Below are 9,349 nucleotides of genomic sequence, written 5' to 3' on the forward strand. Positions count from 1 at the left end.
TATCATTTCTGCCCCAGTTCAAACCAGTATGAGTTTAGTAGTGTCTGGAATATTGCAATGTTCCCCTAACTGGCTTCTTATGCCACTCATTTTAGTTTTTTTGTAGATCATTATTTTTAATTCAAGTATAATGAACATAGGGTGTTATATTAGGTTCATGTTTACAATATAGTGATTCAACAGTTCTGTACATTACTCGATGCTCATCACAATACGTGAACTCTTAACCCCCTTCTCTTATTTCCCCCATCCCCCCACCTACCTCCCCTCTGCTAACCACCAGTCTGTTCTCTGTATTTAAGAGTCCGATTTTTTTTTGTTTCTTTTTTCCTTTGTTTGTTGTTCTGTTTCTTAAATTTCACATATGAGTGAAATTATATGGAATATGTCTTTCTCTGACTAACTTATCTCACTTAGCACAATACTCTCTAGGTCCATCCAAGTTATTGCAAATGGCAAGATTCCATTCTTTTATGGCCAAGTAATATTCCATTGTATATATGTACACCACATCTTCTTCATCCTTCTCATGCCCCTCTTACCTCCACACCCCGACACATAAGTCATCCCCCATGAGATGGCTCGACTACTCTTTTTATCAAATAATTACAAAAAAATCTCAACCTTGCTTGAAAACTTTTAATGCTTTGGGTTATACTCAGTTGTAATAAAAACACAAACCATTTTGGCCCCCCCCTCCTGGCTGACCTCTTCTGACACCACCCCACCTGCTTGTCTTTCCACTTCACTACTCGCTCCTCCTGAGTCTCCGTGGCTGGTCCTTCCTTTCTGCTCACACTGCTTTTCTCTCCATCCCGTGAGGCACTAAACTTGTGCAGTCCTGTATTCTTCGCTCCAACTTCCTTCCAGGAAATGTTCACTCCCAGATCTTTCATGACAACTTGCTTCTTAGGATAAATGTTAGCATCTCCTAACCACCTAATATATGTTGGCCGTCCATGACTGCAATATTTCTAGTCTCTTCACAGCGATTGTTTGATATTTTCTTGTCTGATTATTTGTACTTTTTTCTGCTTTTCTTCACGAGGAGAAGACACGTTGAGAGTAGGAGTTTTCAAATGTCTTATTTAACACAGTGTACTGCACATAATAAGTGCCTAATAAACACTGTTGATTAAATATTGTTGAGCAGCCATTGCTGTCTAGACGGTGTTTGGCAATAAACACACAAATTACCCACTTTGGGGAATACTGTGAAGTGATCCGTTGGCCTTTCCTAATTAAGGTTCCTGACTTTTAGACTCACAGACATCAGGAGAAAACCATTAGAGTAGTCTCAGTAATGGTCTCTTTGCCCTCAGGTCGGGATGCTGTGGGGATGGGCCTAACCTAAAGATTTCCCACCTATGCTTCTGCTAATGCAAGATGTGGAGTCTGATGTAAGAATGGAGGTGGAGATACCCAGCCATAAAGCTTTTCAAAATTATGAGCGGGTCGAGAGGTGACCGCTGAGGCAAGTGGGAAGCATTTATTATATTCCTTATGAAGCCCTGGCCCCATCCTGAGCTCCACACACTCTATATTAGGCCCAGGAAAGACAACGTCTGGCCTCCCTGCCCTCTGGATGAAAGATGGGCCACACTTGGCAACAAACGCACGCAACATCTTGAACTACGCTTGTTTGTAAGTTTATCGGAGTGTGCGGTCTGTGATCAAAAGGGTGACACAAATAGTAATGATGACGTTGGTGATCAGTGGGTGTACCAAAGAGCTGGCCAGTAGCTAACAAAGGGAGCAGTAGCAAAAATGATGTACTTGTTTTCTTTCGGTAAGGAAACTCACACAGACAGGAGGCTTCACTTCGTGTGGCTTGTGTTTCTCTTATCATTGCGGTAGGCAGACTATTTTACGCAGACCATGTGAAGTTGGTGCCGCTCTTGAGAATCCCCAGGCATCCCCTTTGTCACTTCTTCACCTATAGTATGATAGGTGGAGTAAATATTCTCTACGGTCAGAACATATTGGTTTTCTAAGCTAAATAGCTATAACACACCGTCTTAGAATCAGGACTTCTCGCTCCTAGGAAAAGAAAGCAAGGATGTTTCACACCAGTACTCGGTGGAATATTTGGTTTCCTGGCAGGGCTAGATAAGGAAACTTTATCCAAGAGGCATACACTATAAAAATTTCAGCATAAGGAAAATGAATGGTCTCAATATAGGAGGTTTTGGAGTTTCCATGGTTTAGATACTAGAAAAACCTGCTGCCTCCACAGTTTCCACACCTTTTCCTCAGCAAAATGTTATACAGTTGTGCTGAGGACACTTGTGGCCTCTAATGGCCAGATAATGGACCACAATAAAAGTTATGGGTCCCCAGATGGGTTGAAGCTCATAATGGTTGGCAGGATCCATTATTTCACCATTAGGATCTACAGAAAAGGGAGACAATTGTCAACTAAAAAGAAAAAAACATGTGTCATTGCACATGTTTCTCTTATTTGAGAAAAAAATTCAAATTCCCCAACGGGGGCGTGGTGGTTTTCCTATGTATACAAGTTTCTATATCCCCATCCTGCATGTATTTTTAGAAAGCTTTCAGTGCGTAAATGCATTGTATGTCAACATAAGTTGATGGGTTGTGATTACAGCCCCACACTGGAGTTCAAAGTAATTAATTACAATTTTTGCTTTACAAGAAATAAATAAGAGAACAACAATAAAAGAAAAGATAAAGAATAGAATTGGTTCAAGTTAAATGTCTGCACGAATGATTTTTCTCTGCCCTCCCCAATTCGGGTATGTTTCACAACACAACATGCAATAGTTTTAACATTATTGTGTATTCTGGAGTTCTGTCTCCTCTTTAGAGAGAACCAAGACCCTTTCAGTCATGAGAGTGGTGAGTTATTATCCAGTGCCTTGGTAATATTTCTTTAGAAATCAATAAATACATCTTTAACCATTTCATTTAGCCTTGAGGGACCCTTGATATTTTAGTTGCGTCCTCTGGTGAACATAATGGTAGCATGATATCAATATCCTTCTTAAAAAACCATATAAATGCACCGAATTCTTTGCTCTTGGTCCTCTCGCTTTCCGATGGAACTAGAGTCAATGTACAGTAAACCATTATCTAGTGTGTGTGTTTGAAGGAAGAAAGGATGGCAGGGGAGCTTGATGTGACTGGCCCCATTTCGTGGACCTTAGGATTTATTGAAATATTAAAGTTGTGTCTCTTGAGAGAATGAGGGGATTACCTATTTGAGACCCTTCCATATCAAAGGGAAACACAGTCCTGATCCCAGGTAGCTCTGCATCTTGAGGCAGCTGCATATTAGCCCCAGCTAGCTGATTAGAGGTGTAAATGCTAACACAATTTGTTTGGAAATTTAAATATTCTATTTAAAATGCTACTCCTTTAGCCTAAATAAATGATGTGGCAAAAAAATATTTTCAGTGCTTTTTACAGGTAAGTCCACATGAATCTCCCCCTTTGTGTCACGTAAAAAAATAAATGAATTTCAGTTCTTAACCTCAATCCAAGGCACTTCTCTTTTTGTGAGCTCTTCATACTTTATGGGCATAGTGATATGTAAGTGAAATTTGTTCTCTATATGTATTTATTTATGATAAAAAAATACAGCATGTATCTTTTGTATTAAGTTTTTAATGGATTTGCATGATCTTCTGTTCACAAGTCTTGGTTTCAGCTCTGTGATATTGCTGTTGTCTTTCTAGGTTAGAGTCTCATTGCTTTTGTATCTATAAAAAAGAAGGCCAGCCAACTGTTCAGGAATTTGAATTGAATAAAATGTATGTAATAATAAGACAATACTAACAGTTTCATTAAACAATTTTTTTCCAGGATCCAAGTCAGTTTACAAAGGTCAGGTGTTTTCCCGGGTATTGTATGAGGTCATCAGGGAGTACTGAATGATAGACTTCTGTTTTCTTGCATGTTATAGAGCTGGAGATCTTCAAGTGATTCTGGAAAAGCACTGCATGCACCCTTTATAGAACAGTCTACCATGTTGTGTTCATAGTTTTGCTTATTTATAAGACTTTAGATTTATAAAGTCAGAGGAGAGTAATTCTCCTCTGCAGAAACTGGTTTGAGTTTATCTTAGTGACTCTGGATCATATACACTGTGAATTGTGTAACTGGTAATGCTTGTCACTTTCAGCTGCCAGAAAACTTGTAGCCATATTTGTGGCTGAATTTAAACTAGTATATACTATTTTATGTATCTTTATTTTTTAATGTTTTTTAATGTTTATTTTTGAGAGAGAAAGAGACAGAGCACGAGTGGGGGGAGGGGAGGAAGACACAGAATCTGAAGCAGGATCCAGGTTCTGAGCTCTGAGCTGTCAGCACAGAGTCTGATGCGGGGCTTGAACTCACAAACCGTGAGATCATGACCTGAGCCGAAGTGGGACACTCAACCCATTGAGCCATCCAGGCGCCCCTATTTTATGTATCTTTAAATAGTGCTTTTAATTTTTTTTTTTTGAAAGGAGGCAATGTTTTCAGAATTTAAGGCTCGGGCCTATATTGCTCTATTGCATTCTCAGTACATAGCATGCACAGACTCGGAAGGAGACAGAGAGAAAGGAAGAGAAACAGGGGGCAAGAGAAAAAGGAAAGGAAGGAAAGAAAAGAAGGAAAGAAGAAAGAGAGCTAAGAACAAAATAAGAAAGTCTTCGTGTGTGTTCCTGCTCTCAAGTCGCTGTCTGTACTGATAGCCACTGGCCACGTGTGGCTACTAAGCCCTTGAAAGGTTGTTAGTCCAATTGAGACGTTAGTGTAAGTACCTAATGTATTTTGAAGACTTAATATGAAAAAATGTATGCAAATATTTCAATAATGTCTTATTGATTATATGTTCAAATGATAATATTTTAGATATATTAGGGGCTCAGTAGGTTAAGCGTCCAACTTCAGCTCAGGTCATGATCTCATGGCTTATGAGTTTGAGCCCCTCGGAGGGCTCTGTGCCGACAGCTCCGAGCCTGGAGCCTGCTTCGGATTCTGTGTCTCCATCTCTCGCTGCCCCTCCCCTGCTTGTGCTCTGTCTCTTTCACAAAAATAAACAATAAAAAATATATTTTAGATATATTGGGTTAAAAGATTTTATTTATTTATTTATATAAATGTTTATTAATTTTTGAGAGACAGAGAGAGAGAGAGATGGGGTGGGGCACACAGAGAGGGGGGACAGAGGATCCAAAGTGGATCAGCACAGAGCCTGACGCAGGGCTTAAACTCATGAAACGTGTGGCCAGGACCTGAGCTGAAGTTGGCTGCTTAACCGATTGAGCCACCCAGGGGCCCAGGTTAAAAGATCTTACTAAAAATTAATTGTATCTTTTTTTTAGAAATGGTTTCTTGAACATTTAAAATTATATGTGTGACTCACATTTATGATTTGCATTGTATTTCTTTTGCACAGCATTATACTGTAATGCCACAATAAGCTGAAGTTGCCTTAACAGCTTTTCAGAGCAAATTTTCCTGTAACCTAATACTCTCTCTCTGTGTCAGCTACAGGGAAAGTCTATTTGTGACAGCCCTGAAGTTGGCAGAATCCTTCACCTCTCAATTTTTAGATCTTTTTAATGTTTTTTTTTTTTTTAAGTTTATTTATTTTTGAGACAGAGAGAGACAGAGCATGAACGGGGGAGGGTCAGAGAGAGCGGGAGACACAGAATCGGAAGCAGGCTCCAGGCTCTGAGCCACCAGCCCAGAGCCCGACGCGGGGCTCGAACTCACAGACCGCGAGATCGTGACCTGAGCCGAAGTCGGATGCTTAACCGACTGAGCCACCCAGGCGCCCCTCAATTTTTAGATCTTTTAACCTTAATAATTATCTTCCAAATTTTCACTCAGATCCAGGCATGATATATTACCTCCAAGGATCTGGTCATGTGGTACTCACGTTTTAGGAAGAGTCGCTTCTTTCTTAGTGCACACACTAAGTAAAATACACCTCCAGTGTTTTATACTTGAAAAAAAAATAAACATGTTGAATTGTCTGTCTTCCATAAATTGAGAGTAAAGTATATAAAACTATCCTCTTTCCTAGAGAATAAATAAGCCGAGGATACTGTCTTCCATCGTATTTTTTCCTGGATCTAAAAGCTAAGTTAGTGTACTACTAGAGCGAATTTCAGGTGGGTAAATTTGTGAAACTGAACGAATATTCTTTATGAGAACATTTTCTGAATCAGAATCTATAGCAATGTGATTTGATTGCAAACTGAATACATTGTCCTTCGCTTTGAGGCCATAACCGTCAACATACTGCTCTTGCAGTACTTAAACACATGTGGGTAAGCAAGTTGGACTCAGTAACATGGCCTTCCTCTCTGGCTTCAGTTGTTTCATTTGTTTGATCATTTATATATGAGTGAAGAGTTTTCAGGGACTATTTAAGAATGGAATATTGAGAATGGATCAAAATCATTTATCTCTGTATTTCACTTTGAAGCCCCACCCTTTCTGTCCAGGCTCCTGTAAATGACAGTGAAAGTAATTCCCTGTGGGAGAAGGTGAAAAACCAAGGCCCCTCTGCTCACAAAGCCTGTTCCCAATTAATGCAGTTCCTTGGGGTTCAGGCCTTGTCTGCAGACGGTCCAGGTAAATTGTTTCTGTTCGAGAATGAAGCTGCTCTCACTGGTCTCGGGAAATACATCAGTTGCAGAGCAGTATTTAGGCAAAGAGCAAGAAGAAACTCCCCGCTTGAGAATAAATTTCAAGGTTCTACAAAATGTTTTGGTAATAATGTAATGTTTAATGTTTTCATGAATAATATATTGATTTGTGATACATTTGAAAAAATGTGAATGTGATGAGCAGTTTAGAATTCATGCGTCAATTTTCCCTCCGGAGGGATCAGGGATTTCTGATTGGGATGACAAAGATAGGGTACAAGGCATGTGCCATTCTATAGTACTTCTGTCTGTTAGAGGCCATGATATCAGCAAAATTAGATTAAGGTTAAGGCAGTCATGTAAATTTTGGAAATAAGGTTTCTATATTTTGATTCAAAACCGGACACCCTGTGGGCCTATTGATGGTAATCCCATTTAGTCTTGCAAAAAAGCTTTCTGGGTATCAAGGGATCCAGATCAGTACTGCCATTTATTACTCAGAAAATGAGAAATTTTCCTAAATCTTCAACTCTAGGTAACATAAACAACTATAAAATTTTGATAACTTTCAAAGAGCAAATATATTCATATAGTTATGTATAAACTCAAATGTGTATATGTTATATACAATGTATGTGTTGTGTATAAATGTCTGTAATGCGTAGTATATATTTATCCATTCTACAACTCCGCTTAAAATTATTATACTTGCATTTAAAACATATATGCTTAATTTACTAAGCATCTCTCTTGAAAAAGATGCTAAACAATTCCGTTTTTATCCTGCACAGCACTTTACTCATATACATATATGAGAACATGTATATGAATATACGTGTAAAATGCCAAGGAGGATGAAGACACACAGACGTGTGTGTGTGTTTGTGTGTGTGTGTGTGTGTATTACATATATATATTATATATATTACATATACATGTTACACATATATATCTAAATACATCTATAATTTTTTGCAAACAATATGGTGGAATGGAAAGAGCATAAATTTTAAGGCCAGAAAAATGTATATGTGCTCTATTTCCTTCCCTTCTCACTGACTCATTGTGCCCACATCTACAATTATCCTCTCTCCTTCCTTATTGTTAGTTCTATCATTCTCATCAGCAGAAAATATATAATACTACCTCATATGTTAAAAAGTCCCAAACACAAATATACCATCTCTGCTAGGTGAAAGTTTCATTATGTCAAGATATTTGTCTGTCTTATTCAATGCTACCTAACCGGCATTTAGAATATTGCTAAGAGTGGTCTAACATCTATTAGGTCCTCAGCAAATATTTGTGAAATGAATGAATGAATGAATGAATGAGTGAGTGAATAAACAATGCCTAGATCATAATAGAGTCTCAGTCAATGTTGGCTCTTATTATAATGAAACTGACATTTTTTTGAGCCTGGTATTTGTTATAAATGCCAAGAAGATTCAGAACAACCACACAACAAAGCCTGTCTAAAAGCATTATATTTTTGAAGTCTGGAAGACTTGCATGTACACATTTCAGTGGTTATCTGGTTTAATGTGCTTGACATTTCTTTAAAATTTTATAGGGAAAAGTCTGCCATAAAATCTTAGAACTTTCTATTTCACTTACTACCCTATTTATTACTGTTTGAACATGGTATAGAGTAACACAGTCTAAGACAAAGTTACATAAATAGAATATGCTAAAGTTTTAAAAACTAGAATTGGCTTATTTCAATTATCTTTTTGACTTGGGAAGCAAATAGCATGTGCTTTGATCAACTGATAGAAAATATAGGACATATCAATGTAGGTTCAGGAATTGTAACAAATGTACCATTGTGGTGGGAGATGTTGATCAAGGAGAGGGCTGTGCATGTGTGGGGGTAGGAGAAGCATGGGAACACTCGGTACTTTCCTCTCAATTTTCATGTGACCCCAAAACAACTCTAAAATAGAGTCTTTTTTTTTTTAAATAAAATACAGGACACATGATAGTTTTAGTTTAATATCCTGCAATAACAACTTTAAAGCTTTCATGTGTTTAGAAATTCCTCTAAAAGAGGAGTAAAAATTGTTCTTTCAATGAAATTACCATGTGTTTGGTAATACATGAATGATAACTGCAGTGTGGATTAAATTTTAATAAAGGAACACACTATAGTTAATAGCACTCCAGTTTTGGCACATTTAACTCTAAATCCATTAAAACAGAAATGAATCATTGTAAAACACACTGTGAGATGCCACTTCACTGTCCACACAATTTTGATGTCCCCCCATTGCCTTGAGGATAAATGGCAAACTCCTTATCTTGGAAAATACATTGTTCTTCACCTTGATCTCAACTGATCTTCAAAGCTTTACTTCCTTCTCCTATATACAAACCCCATGTGACAGCAGGGTGATCAACAGTGTGGCCTTGGAAGTCAAGCAGAGATTCAGAAGGCTGGAAGGAAGACTCTCCAAGTCACATGAACTGTGGGGCCTAGCCACTGGCACTTGGAACGTGGGCAGCAATGAGGGCACAATGAACTTTCTAGAACTTCTGAAATCTGTGAAGCTGCTAATGGGAACTGGAGTGACTAGAGTTAAGGAACTCTATGAAATAGCAAAACTGAATAGTCAACACAGAGTTACACAATTATATACATAGATAGAAAATCCTTTCTTTCTGGTGTTTTACTTCAGCTACAAGAACTGATCAGCCCATCACGGATGGTATGGATCAGCATGAACCAATGTCCA

General features: G+C 38.2%; 1 long non-coding RNA gene across 1 annotated transcript; it reads right to left on the minus strand.

Annotated features, from left to right (window-relative positions):
• Positions 1 to 3,612: 3,612 nt before the first annotated feature.
• Positions 3,613 to 9,088, minus strand: LOC132680277 (uncharacterized). The gene is made up of 3 exons (XR_009610604.1): positions 8,939 to 9,088; positions 5,900 to 5,965; positions 3,613 to 3,725 (listed from the first exon to the last, which is right to left on the minus strand). It is a non-coding gene; the product is annotated as an uncharacterized LOC132680277 (long non-coding RNA).
• Positions 9,089 to 9,349: the final 261 nt, after the last annotated feature.

Source organism: Panthera onca, chromosome A1, assembly GCF_046562875.1.
Source record: "Panthera onca isolate mPanOnc1 chromosome A1, mPanOnc1 haplotype 2, whole genome shotgun sequence".
NCBI classification, from domain to species: Eukaryota; Metazoa; Chordata; class Mammalia; order Carnivora; family Felidae; genus Panthera; species Panthera onca.